Genomic DNA, 13,674 nt, shown 5'->3' with positions numbered 1-13,674 from the left:
AAGCACCCCGGGAGGTGTCCTCCACTGCAGAGTGGCAGACGGTCACATCCAGAACCAGGGCTGCTCGCAGCAAAGCAGTACCGGTTCCTCCAGTCCAGCTGGAGAACAGATACGAGGCCCTGGCAACACTGCACGAGAAGGGAGGAGGGGAGGAAACCTCCAGAGAGGAGGCAACTCCACACTCTTCATGCTCCGAACAGGATGAAGGAGCTAAGCAGACCTGGAGGAGAAAACGTCGAGTGATCGTCGTAGGCGACTCCATCCTGAGGGGTACGGAGGGTCCCATCTGTCACCAGGACCCCTCAACATGTGATGTCTACTGCCTGCCCAGAGCAAAGATTCAGGATGTGATGGGGATGATCCAGGCCATGATCCAGCCCACCAATTACTACCCCAAGGTCCTAATCCATGTGGGTACTAATGATGCGGCCAGGAGAAGCCGTGATCACCTGATGATGGACTACCATGCTCTGAGGGATGTGCTGAGGGAGATAGGGGCACAGGTGGTATTCTCCTCTGTCCTACCAGTGAGCGGACATGGAAGACGACATGAGACCTGCATCAGAGGGACCAACTGGTGGTTTCGGGAATGGTGTCTCAAGGCAGGCTTTGGCTTCCTAGACAACGACCCACACATCATGATGAGAGACATGCTCGGGTGGGATGGGCTTCACTTTTCTCCCAAAGGTAGGCGTGTTCTCTTCTAGGTTAGTGGATCTCCTCCCTCGGGTTTTAAACTAGGCTTGTTGAGGGAAGGGGAAGATGAGGGTAGAGGAAGACTTGGACCACTAAACCAAGCGACACCCACAAGAACAGCCTAGCCTAGACCAACAACAAACAGAACAAATACCCAGGTAAGCAACAGGGGCCCAGGCAGTAATGAGATTAGGGGGCAGTGCACACATCTTCAGGAGGCCTCAAATGCCTCTACACAAATGCTCGTAGTATGGGGAACAAGCAGGAGGAACTTATCCTCCTGCTAGCTGACACCAAGCCAGACATAGTGGGGCTCACAGAAACGTGGTAGGACCCAATGCACGACTGGGCGGTGAATATCAAGGGCTATAGGCTGTACAGGAGGGACAGGACAGGGAAGAAATGTAGGGGTGTGGTGCTCTACATCAAGGAGGAATACACATCCTCATCAAGTAGCACAAGGTCAGATGAGGGGCACACTGAAGTGCTCTGGGTTAGATACAAGGAAGTCAAGGGGAAAGGGTCTTAACGGTGGGGGTCTACTACAGACCACCCAACCAAGGGTAAGAGCTAGACTGGGAATTCTTAAGTCAGCTCACAGAGGTAGTCAGGTCAAAAGACGTGGTCATCATGGGTGACCTGAACTTTCCAGGCATCTGCTGGGAAGAACAGTCAGCCAGGTCTGACCGCTCGCGTAGGTTCCTAGCCAAAATACAAGACCTCCATCTAACCCAGGAGGTGCACAGCCCCACCAGGGAAGACGCCTTGTTGGACCTGGTCCTGGCCACAGGCAACGACCTCATGAGGGAGCTGCAGGTGCTCGACCACCTGGGCGACAGCGATCATCGCCTGCTAGAATTCACCATCCAGCGCAAGGTGGCAAAAGCCGGCAGCAAGGAAGCAGCTCTGGACTTAAGGAGGGTGGACTTCAATGAGGTAAGGAGAATAGTCAGGGAGGTACTGAGCTCCCGGAGGGGAGGGGAATCGGGTGTCCAAGAAGAGTGGTCGTTCCTTAAGGAGACGATCCTCTAAGCCCAAAGGGAGGTAATCCCAACACAGATCAAAGGGGGCAAGAGAGCGCAAAAGCCCCCGTGGCTCACCAAAAGCATACCAGAACATCTCCTAGCTAAATGGGAGGTGTACACCCAATGGAAGGGAGGGGCCATCACCAGGGAGGACTATACCTCAGTTGCTCGGGACTGTATGGGGGGCAGTCAGGAAGGCCAAAGCGGAGATGGAACTGGGACTAGCTACCCAGATGAAGGACAAAAAGAAGTCCTTTTTTAAATACACAGGGGGCAAAAAGAAGGTACTGGCTAATGTGGGGCCTCTGCAAGACACGCTAGGAAATCTGGTCGTCGCACCAGACGACAAAGCTGACCTATTTAACAATTTCTTTGCGTCCATTTTCCTGAGCAGGTACCAGATCAGCCCACCCACCGGGACCCGCTCAGGCCCCAGGGGAGGTGCACCCAGGCCTAGGGTCAGTGAGGATCTAGTCAAGGAACTTCTGGAGGGACTGGATCTATTTAAATCAGCTGGTCCTGACGATCTCCACCCCAGAGTGCTGCAGGAATTAGCAGAGGTCATTATGGGACCCCTGGTACAGCTTTATGAGCACTCGTGGTGCTCTGGTGTGGTGCCAGAGGACTGCAAAAGGGCCAATGTGGTTCCCATTTTCAAAAAAGGGAGGAAGGAGGACCCAGGAAACTATAGGCCAGTTAGTCTCACCTTGATCCTGGGTAAACTTTTTGTGAGAATTATCTTGGCGCATGTCCGTGAGGGGCCAGCAGAGGAGGTTATGCTTAGGGGCAACCAACATGGGTTCATCAGAGGCAGGCCCTATCAGACCAACCTGGTGGCCTTCTATGACCAGGTCACAAAATCCTTAGACGCAGGGGTAGCAGTGGACGTAGTCTTTCTAGACTTTAGGAAGGCCTTCGACACTGTCTCTCACCCCATTCTCATTAAAAAACTAGGGACTGTGGCATCGACACCTACACAGTCAAATGGGTCACTAACTGGCTGGAGGGCTGCACCCAGACGGTGGTGGTGGATGAGTCATTTTCGACCTGGAGGGATGTGGGCCATGGGGTCCCCCAGGGCTTGGTCCTCGGACCCGCACTGTTCAACATCTTCATCAGTGACTTGGATGAGGGGGTAAAAAGCACCCTGTTCAAATTTGCTGACGACACTAAGATGTGGGGGGATGTGAGCACACTAGAAGGGAGGAATAGGCTGCAATCAGACCTAGACAGGTTACAGGAGTGGGCGGATGAGAACAGGATGGGTTTCAACATTGACAAGTGCAAGGTGCTGCACCTGGGGAGGAAGAACCAGCAGCAGACCTACAGGCTGGGGAACTCCCTTCTGTCAGTGCAGAGGCAGAAACGGATCTGGGAGTCATTATTGATGCCAAAATGAACATTGGCCAACAGTGTGGGGACGCAGTCAGGAAGGCCAACCACACCTTGTCATGCACCCACAGATGCATCTCGAGCAGGTCCAAGGAGGTGATCCTCCCCCTCTATGTGGCACTGGTCAGGCTGCAGTTGGAGTACTGCGTCCAGTTCTGGACGCTGCACTTCAGGAGGGATGTGGACAACTTGGAGTGGGTCCAGAGGAGGGCCACTTGCATGATCAGAGGGCAGTAAGGCAGGCCCTATGAAGAGAGGCTACAGGACCTGAACCTGTTCAGCCTCCACAAGAAAAGGCTGAGGGGGGATCTAGTGGCCATTTACACACTAGTCAGGGGGGACCAGCAGGTACTGGGGGAGTTCCTGTTCCCCTAAGCACTCCCAGGAGCGACAAGGAATAACGGTCACAAGCTGGCAGAGGGTAATTCAGACTAGACATCAGGAGGTGCTACTTCACTGTCAGGGCAGCTAGGATCTGGAACCAACTTCCAAGAAGTGGTGCTGGCTCCTACCTTGGGGGTCTTTAAGAGGAGGCTAGATGAACACCTTGCTGGGGTCGTTTGACCCCACTACTTTTTCCTGCCATGGCAGGGGGTCAGACTTGATGATGTGCTCAGGTCCCTTCCTACACTACCAACTATGAAATAAACTTACTCATAGTAATTTGCTTTACAGGTATCCATCAACTTAGTTCATCCAGAATTGATGTATTTTTCCTGTTTTGAAACTGCTGCAAGTTTTAGCATATGTACTTCATAAATATACTTTTAAGCAGCACTTTTGTATCTATTTATATGTGGTACAAATTATGCAAGATATTAGCCCAAAGCCAAATGTTCACAATTTACCATACAGTTCCTTGGGCTGAGCCCCAGAAAAAGATCAACAGTTTCAAGCCATGGTGACCCTACAACTCAGCATGTGTGTGTATTCCAGATACCCACCACAAAGTTTCCATGTGCTCATTAGCCTCAACTCATGACAGCAACCAGGTGTTTTTGTCATGAGTCCTGGGATCCCCCACAAATATATATGAAGATAAGGTACAGAGCAACCTGGTCCCACTTCACCTCACAGAGGGAAGGGCCACACTAATTTTATGCAACAGGCTGAGAGACGGGGCATTCTGGGTGAACTGTTTCAGGCCTCTTTGGTGATGTTTGACAGACAGTTAAGGCTGGTGAAGAAAAAGGAATCACTGAAAATGGGAAAGAAAGGTACAGCTCAACTGTGGGAATGAAGCAGAAGTGTAGTTAGTGTAGTCAATCACCAAGACTTGGAAAAGATTCAGTACTGAGGGGAACTGCACAAAATAAACAGTAGCATTTTCAGATGGGTTTCGTTAGCCTATACTTATGGTAGAAATCTGCTACCTTAACATCAGAGAAAGAGATCAACAAAGCATCAGGATGGCAGGAGTGAAGGAGGGAAACCCAAAGCTGAAAACAATGGCAGTGGTCGATCACTACCAGAAACTACAAAGAGAAATCATAGAATCACAAAAAATTAGGGTTGGAAAGGACCTCAGGAGGTCATCTAGTCCAACCCCCTGCTCAAAGCAAGACCATCCCCAACTAGATCATGTTTATAAAAGCTTTGTCTAGCCTCTAGCCGGGTCTTAAAAACCTCCAAGGATGGAGCTTGCATCACCTCTCTGGGTAACCTGTTCCAGTGTTTTACTATCCTCCTAGAGAAAAAAAAAATGTTCCTAATATCTAACATAAACTTTCCTTGGTGCAACTTCAGCCCATAGCTCCTTGCTCTGTCATCTGCCACTCCTGAGAACAGTCCAGCTCCATCCTCTTTTGAACCACCCTTCAGGTAGTTGAAGGCAGCTATTGAATCCCCTCTCAGTCTTCTCTTCTCCAGACTAAATAAGCCCAATTCCCTCAGCCTATCCTCAGAAGTCATGTCCCTCAGCCCCCTCACCATTTGTGTTACCTTCTGCTGGACTCTCTCCAATTTGTCCATATCCCTTCTGTAGTGGGAGGCCCAAAACTGAACACAGTACTCCAGATCTGGCCTCACCAGTGCTGAAGAGAGGGGAAGAATCTTCCCCTTGACCTACTGGCAGCACACCTACCAATGCAGCCCAGAATGCCATTAGATTTGGCAACAAGGGCACACTGTTGGCTCATATTCAGCTTAATGTCCACTATAACCCCCAGGTCCTGAAGAGCAAAATAAAGGTCTAGACACAGAAGGATGGTGGATAAAGGTAGACAAATGGAGAGAAAAGAATACAGCAAAGATACAGACAGAAGCACCACCAGAGACAGCAACAGAGGCAGCAGCAAAGAAGGTGGAGGTGAGAGAGACAAGGCCAGAGGAGCAGAGGAGAGTGGGAGGGAGAGTGGGAGCAGCTGGAGAAGGATCATCGAGAGAGTGATGAAAGTTCAGCTCACTAGGAACAGCATGGTGAGAAGATATGGAAGAGACACTGCGAGATGCCAGTCTGGAGTGGAGACTATGGATAATGGCAACATTAACCAGTTATGGGGTGCAGAAGGAATCGACAATGAACAGATATGGTTTTGTGAAGATTTTGTGAAGAAGGTACTTTCTGAGATACTGGGAGGTGCAGGCAGAACATCTCACTAGCATGGTCACTTCCTCCAACTGAAAGACATGGCAACTGATTTATTGGAACAAAGAAGTGTAGGACAAATATGAAGAGAAATATGGAGAGGAAGGGGGGAGGCAGGAATTAAAAGGATTAAAGTTCGTAGCAGCAGAACAGTCAAGGGAAAGAGTGATCATTGTCTGAATGCATACAGATGTATTTGAAGCAGAAGACACAGAAAGAGGTGTGGAAAAATATGTGCAAAGAGTTCTGTGGGTAAAGAAAGTGAGGGACGAATATGGTATTTGGATGGGATCTTGGAGGACTCAAGCAGTGTTTAAAAAAAGAACAAATTGGAGCCCAGGTGGGGTGTAGCACCTCCTGTCAGTGGCCCAGATAGAGCCAGATTGGGATTGTACAATATACCATGGGCAACCAAAGCTATCTAGCAGATGCATGAAGGAAGGGCACCTGGATACACACTGTCCCCTCACAGTGTTATAGGTTTGAAGGGATGGGACACAGAGCAGCAGAGTGCCAGGGGTTCATAAAATGTACCATTTTCTGGGGGTGGAGGGGACAGACACTTGTACTGTACGTACCCAACAGCTTTTGCAACCAAAATCAGATCCCTGAGCAACTACAAGAATCAGAAAGGGACAGCATAGAACAGGAAAAGGGAAAGACCAAGATAAAAATGGTAGAGAAGGCTCCACAGCAGGTGAGGCAGAGATGGGGGGAAGTGGATTCTCTCTAATAGAGACTGCACAAGAGAGAACCGGGGACAAATGGAAGGGGAGGAGGGAACAGTAAACAAAGGATCAAAATGCATGGAAGTGTGGGAAGGGAAGAAGGAAGAAACTTGGCAGACAGCAGAAGTGGAGATAGAGTAAGCAAAAGAGCCAAAGGGACAGGCAGGGAATGAAAGAAAGTGCAAGGACGGAAATTTGATGAAGAGGGAGGCAAGTTGGAGTCAGAGGTAGAGAGTAGCTTCCTGCCATTAACTCCCCTGGGCTCCAGGCCAAAGTGAGGGTGTGTGGAAAGGGGGGAGTGGTGGAGAGGTGGGAAAACAAGTAAAGGCAGACACAATCTCCCTACAAGAATGTGGGATACCAGGAGAAAGGGATTATAAGTGCTTTGGGGTGAAAAAAAGGTGGAGATGGGACCTGTCCTCATGGTCAGGGACAAGTGAAAACAAAGTAGTTGGAGTCGCAATACTATTCAAGAAACCAGAGGTGAAAGTAAAGCAGGTGGAAAACATCATGAGTGGCAAACTGCAGAGAATTGTATTATCAGTCAGTGGAACAGAATTAGAAGTTTTCAACGTATATGAACCCCTAGAGTGGGAAGGAAGGGAAGTTCTGCCTAGAAAGCAGGCAGCTGATGTTGTCAGAGGGAGATCGCAGATAATAGCAGGGGACTTCAATTGCGTAATAGAAGCAGGTGACAGAACAGGAGCAGTGGAAGATGGAACTTTAGACAGTTCATACAGATTTTTAACAAATATAATTAAAGAAGAGTCACTAAGAGATGTGTAAGCAGGGAAGAAAGTTTTCACTAGAACTGACCCCAGTGGAAAGAAACAATCACAAATGAGCTTTGTATTTGTATCAAAAGGAACAGAGATTAGGAAGAAAGAAACCATAAGTGTGGCATTTAGTGATCACTCAATGCTGAAGGTAGAAATGAGTCTTGGTAAGAGCCCCATAAGGGGAAGAGGAATGTGGAAGTTAAATGTGTGATTAGTGCAAGATGAGATGTGCCAAGCATACATAAGACATTAAGAGCAGAGTACCAGTAAATGGAGGATGATGGTGAAGAAGAGGAAGGAAGAATTCTTCAGAAAGGAAGGTCGAAGAACCATGGGAAAAAAGAGCAAAAGATCTTACAGAACTGCAAAGAAAGATGCAGAAGCTGCTAAAGGAAGCCACAGAAGGAAGACAGGTACAAGAAAAACTAGAAGAAACAAGGCAAGAAATAGAAAGCTGGTTTAAAAAAAGGTGAGGGAAAAATATTTTTAGTGCAAGCACCCTGGCTGGCAGAAAACAAAGAGTGCTTACTTTTCAGCTACAGAAAAGAAGCTGACAGGGGAATTAGAAGTGGTGTGGGAAGAAGGTGGTACCCAGGTGGAAAAGCAGGAGGAGGTGTGAGAGGCAATGCGAAGAACAAGTGAAGATGGTGTGGGGAGTGGCAGTGGGTAAACAACTAAAACATACTGACCTAGCATGGATGGGTGTAAGAAATATCTTGCTGGTGAGAGAGGTTCAACACAGACGGGGCTTGATGAGTCCATCAAGGTGCCCAAAGGAGAGGTATATGGAAGAAGAAACTGTGGGATGTGCTTTGGGAGTGTACATATGCAAAGGTGGTGTGGGAAACGGTCTGATGCTTTATGAATGTCACCAAAATAAACCTGTTAATGGGGGAGATGGTACTATATGGACTCATACAAAAGAAACCAAAGGAAATCTTAATAAGGACTTTATTAGCATGTTTTAAAAGTAGTTGATGGAAAGTAAGAAACCTCTTGGTTTTTAAGGGATTGGCTTTCACTGAAAGAGAGTGCCTGAAACTGGGGCTGCATGAACTGAAATACGACAGTGATCATATTATATGTTATATGAAGGATCCTCTCCATGGACTGCTGCCTTGATGGGGTGGAGAGGCTTGCATGTCCTGATGACCCTAAGAGCAACACCGTCAGGAGCCTTATGCTCCTGGTAGGGTCACCGATGGTGGTAAGTCAAAGGTGAAGTATCAGATAAAGAGCAGTCCAACACAACAGAAAGACCTCAACGGTGGAGCAGGTGGATGGAGAAGGCATACTTCTTAACACCTGCAAAAGTGGATAAAGGCTGTAATGAAAGTGTAACCCCAGTAGTCTTGGATCTCCAAGCCACTGAACACAGGTTTCACCTCCACTAAGATTCATGTGGTTGCCAATGTGCAACACTCTCCTCATGTAAAACAAGTTGCACGCAGGCTTCTCCCACTGGTCCAACATGTACTACAATACGGACTCATCTACAACCCTTTGACCTGTGGGAGTGATCAATGATCATCCTCAACCTTGAGGGATTGCCAATGACAATTTCAGTAAGTGTAGAATGAAGTGTGATGTGTGTTCTTAATAAAATTTGTAAATTAAAAAAAAAGGTTCCCATCAATATGTTTGCCCAATATGGGCCATATGTTTTATAGTCATGCTCAGTATTGACTGTATTTAATCAACTTGATAGTTGGTTTCCATTACTGAGTACATGCTGCTTTTAGCGCAAGGTTTATTGTAAACAATTCATTTAATAAGGTTTCCTTGTGTTCAAATATAAGACAAAGGGCTTTTTTCCCCCATTCTGAAGGGGAAAAACCCTTGTCTTGTATTCTAGTAAATATATCTGGTATTTGAGTAACTACGGTAGTATGAGGAAGGGCACAGAATGTGTCCATGTAAAATAGTGGATCATAATTGGGGTGTGGTTCTCCATTGACCTGAACCTTGTTTTGTCATCTAGCCTAGTGTAAAAGAAGTATAAATCACCACTTTTCTGATTTGTTAAACTCTCCTAGTTTGGCTATAAAAAAACTTTGCAAAGTAAATAACAATGTCTTTGTCAACTGGGCTCCACACTTTAGAAAAGACATGGAAAAGCTTGAGAGCGTCCAGAGGAGAGCCATGTGCATGATTAGAGGTTAAGAAGCTGAGCAGCATGGGACTCTTCAGCCTGGAGAAGAAAAGGCTCGGGGGGACTTGGTGGCAGCCTATAAGTACAAAGGGGTGTGCATCAGGAACTGGGAGACATCTGTTTATCAGAGCACCCCAAGGGAAGACAAGGCCTAACCATCACAAACTGCTGGAAGACTGTTTTAGACTGGACATTAGGAAAAACTTCTTTACCATCTGAGTCTCCAAAGTCTGGAATAGACTCCCTGCAGAAGTGGTTCAAGCACTTATTTTGGATACCTTCAAGAAATGTTTGGATGCTTATCTTTCTGGGGTCATCTGACCCCAGGTGACTTCCTGCCCTTTGGGGCAGATCATTGGGGCTGGAACCAATGATCTCACAAGGTCTCTTCCAGCCCTAATATCTATGAAATCTATGAAAATTAGGGCCTAAATGTATCTGCTTGTGCATATATTATACACTAGGCCTGTGCAAAGTGGCTAGTATTTGCTTCGGATTTGACCGATTTGGAGGACAGGGATTCGATCTGATGATTCGAATCACTGTCCTGAATCAATCTGGCCAAATCTGATCCAGACATTTGGCCGCCATCATATCAGCCCAATCTTTGAATTGAACAGGCCCCATCACCCACCCGCTCTCCCAGCCCCATCAGTGGCTGCTCTACCTGGCCCCAGCATCCCGGCACTTTAAAAAAAAAATAAAAAGTTACTCACCAGCTGCTGTCAGGTGGGGGGGCGATTCCTGCTCACCCCCACTGCCCTGCACTGTGTGGGAGGCCCTGCCACAAGCCCTCAGAGGCCCTGCTGGCTGCTGCAGCAGCCAGTGAGTGTGGGGCTTTTTTTTTTTTTTTTTTTTTTTTAAGCACCAGGATGCTGAGGCCGGGCAGGGCGACCATGGACAGGGCTGGGAAAGCGGGCAAGGGTCGGGGGATGGGACCTGGTGGGGGTCCCCCCATGGTCCCTTTGCCCCGCCCCCGACTTACCAACACGGAGTCCAGGTCCAGCTCCCTGCAACGGCAAGTGGGGGCTGCCCAAACTGCCAAATCTCTGAAGCTTTTCCAAATCAATTTGGAGGCTTCTAATAGATTTGGACCTTTTTATTGGTCTCCTGATTCAATTCGGATTCAAAGATTCAGCCACCAAAACAGGCCAAATCTCCTCCAGATCAAATTGGCCACCCAAGCTTCACACAGACCTATAATACACACACCAGTATTGAATGAAACTCAAAACATTCAGTTTCAGTTGACTAAGTATCCAAAAGTGTGTAACTACCTTCAGCTACAAATTTGGGATCCGATCCCAAAATGTGGGTCCACAATGAAGGGGGTTTGTAGGATTGTGCCCCGCTGGTCCGCAAATTTGGGGACATGAATTTTCATGTAAAACATCTCACCTCCTTGCTTCCAGCTAGGGGGAAGAGAAAGGGTGAAAATACTTAACAAATGGAAAATTCAAAGTAGGACCCAAATATTAAGTAAAGGCACAATGACCTTTTTGCTTCTCCAAACTATTTTATCCACTCTTCCTTTAAAATATTTTCCCTTTCCAAGTCAGGGCTGATAAAAGGACATCCTTGCATCACTACCTACAATTCACTGCTTTTAGAACTTGTAATGTCCAATTTTGGCCAACACATGGGTAATTAAACCAGGGGAGTCCAGAACTCAGAGCATAAGATCTTACAGCTGGAGCTAATAGAAAGCTCTGCAGTTGCCGGCTATAAAAGCCTACAATCTGTATGAATGGGCAAAAAGGAGGACCGGTAATTCATAATAGAAGGGTATGTTTTCATAATATTATATTAGTGGCCTAACTTTATTTCAATTAGCCCACACACATGTATTTTTCCCTTTAGAATTTTTTGCTTTACATATATTATTAAAGAAAATATATCTGATAAAACCCAAATACCCATAGGTCCTTGTCATTTTATCCCTTTGATGAAAAAAGTAAAACATTTTTTGCAAACTCTTTAAGATCACAAAGGCATTTGTTTGGCCAGATCTGAAATGCCAGCGACTGGCAAAGGTGAGAGTCACCTGAAAACCAGATTGGAAAATGTAAAGCATTCTGTTAGAAATGTAGGTTACTGAAATGAAAAAAAATGAAAATTGTGCATTTGCTGCTCTGCTCATGCAAGCCACAGTCGACTTGGCTCCTTGCAGAGATGACTGACTGGCCTGCTCACCACAGCATTCCTTAGCAGCTTAGGCAAAACCAACATGAGCCCTGCTGAAAGTTTCCATAGAAAATAATATTAAAAGCATTCCTTCTTTGGGCTTGATGCTTTCTTCTTGGGGGGAACAGGGAAAGGGAAATAGAGAAGGCAGGTGCTGCAAACTTCCACATACCTCCCGCTGGAAATGAGAGATTATCTTTTTTACTGCCTGGCTTCTACAAAATTCATTCCCTTGCCATAGAGCTAACACTTAGATCAGCTAGAGGCAGAACCATCTATCATACCAGCTCTCCTCGGGGAAAACTACCACTACAGCCAATGGGGTCTTGCCAGAGTGAGGACTGAATAACTGAGAGGAGAAAAGTGAGAGGATAAAACCACAAAGCCTCAAGAAAGGAGGCCAGGAAGAGAACGATTAGCCAGCAAACCTGGGACTACAATTCTGGTTCCTTTATTTCCAGAACCTGACCCCTAACACTTGAACTAAGAGATCTACGACGCCAGCAATACAAGCAATCTCTTTTTCCTCTTTATGATGGCGCCATTACAACCATCCCTAATTATGCATGTCTATATGCAGGAGCGGTGAAATAGTCATTTTCTTCCATGAGGTAGTGTTGCTATCTCTCTTTCCAACTTTTTTTTATAATTATTATTTCCAAAATTACTGGTGTGATCTATTTGGTCTACATAAGTACACCTAGGCTAGAAAGTTCGAGCCAGAGCAAAACAGTTGGCTTATTTTCTCCACAGAAAAAAAAAAAAAATACTCTCATATTTTCCCCTCACTTTTACAGACCACTCAGCAGAGCACAGAGCCCTCAAAGTGGATAATCTCCTGCTGCTGTGGACTGTCTACAATCATTCATACCACTCCAACCAGGCCTCAGGAGCTAAGCAGGGTTAGATGGGAGGTCAGTATTTTGCTAGTGGCCCTTAAGGAAATCTGGGTGATGTAGAATTAGGAAACAGTTTTCCTAAGCTGAGGGAAAGATATACTCATACCAACAGGATGGTTAGGTTGCTGGAAGTGCTGTCTTTTGACTGTTAAGGTTTCCATTTCCCTTTTCATAAACTGTGGATATTAACCTTAGCGTAATGTTTCAATTCTACTTCAGTCAACCACAGTCTGCAATTTCCATCACACTTTCTGTTGGATGGGTGATTTTTCCTTACTTCATATCTTAAAACAATGTTTAATACAGTTACATGCTCAATACAGTGGCCATCTTTCATAGATTTATAAATGTTAGGGGCTGGAAGGGACCTTCCAAGATCGGGGCCAGCCCCCTTGCACCTGGGCAGGAAAAACTGCTGGGGTTTGATGACCCCAGCAAAGTGAACGTCAAGACACTTTTTGAAGATCACCAGGGTGGGTGACTGTACTACCTCTGAGGAGAGTCTGTTCCAGACACTTGGCACTTGACTTGTAAAGAAGTTTTTCCTCGTGTCCAATCCGAAGCGATCTTCAATCAGTTTGTGCCCATTGTATCTTGTCCTCCCCTGGGATGCCTTGATGTACAGATGCTCCCCCAGGCCATGATGTGTTCCCCTAAAATACTTATAGTCTGCCACTAAGTCTCCTCTGAGTCTTCTCTTCTCCAGGCTGAACAGTCCCAAGTCTTTCAGCTTCTCCTTGTATGATTTGCTCTCCAGACCTCTGATAATGTGTGTAGCCCTCCTTTGGACTCTCTCAAGCTTCTCTACATCCTTCCTAAAGTGCGGCACCCAAAACTGGATGCAGTACTCCAGCTGCGGTTTCACCAAGGCCGAGCAGAGCAGGAGGATGACATCCTTAGTCTTGCTCAAGATGCATCAGTAGATGCATGTCAGTGTTTGATTAACTCTGCCAGCTACGGCATTGCATTTGTGGTACATGTTCATTCTGTGGTCTATCGTGACACCCAAGTCTTGTTCAATTGTGGTGCTGGCAAGCGGAGCACTGCCAAGCCTGTAAGTGTGTTGCAGATTATTTCTTTCCAGACGGAGCACTTTATATTTCTCCATGTTACACATCATCAGGTTAAGATCCTCCCACCTTGTGAGCCTGTCCAGATCAGCCTGTATTGCTACCCTGTCCTCGAGCATGACCACACACCCCCATAATCTGGTGTCCTCCATGAACTTTGCC

At 46.7% G+C, this 13,674-nt stretch overlaps 1 protein-coding gene across 5 annotated transcripts in view; it reads right to left on the bottom strand.

The window, feature by feature from the left end:
* Positions 1-13,674, bottom strand: part of HIVEP3 (HIVEP zinc finger 3) — a 512,034-nt gene that overhangs the window by 134,881 nt on the left and 363,479 nt on the right. The window lies entirely within an intron of this gene.

The sequence above is a fragment of the Alligator mississippiensis genome, chromosome 6, assembly GCF_030867095.1.
Source record: "Alligator mississippiensis isolate rAllMis1 chromosome 6, rAllMis1, whole genome shotgun sequence".
NCBI classification, from domain to species: domain Eukaryota; kingdom Metazoa; phylum Chordata; order Crocodylia; family Alligatoridae; genus Alligator; species Alligator mississippiensis.
The sequence above is the reverse complement of the archived record's forward strand: the minus strand, read 5'-3'. Positions and strand labels throughout refer to the sequence as shown.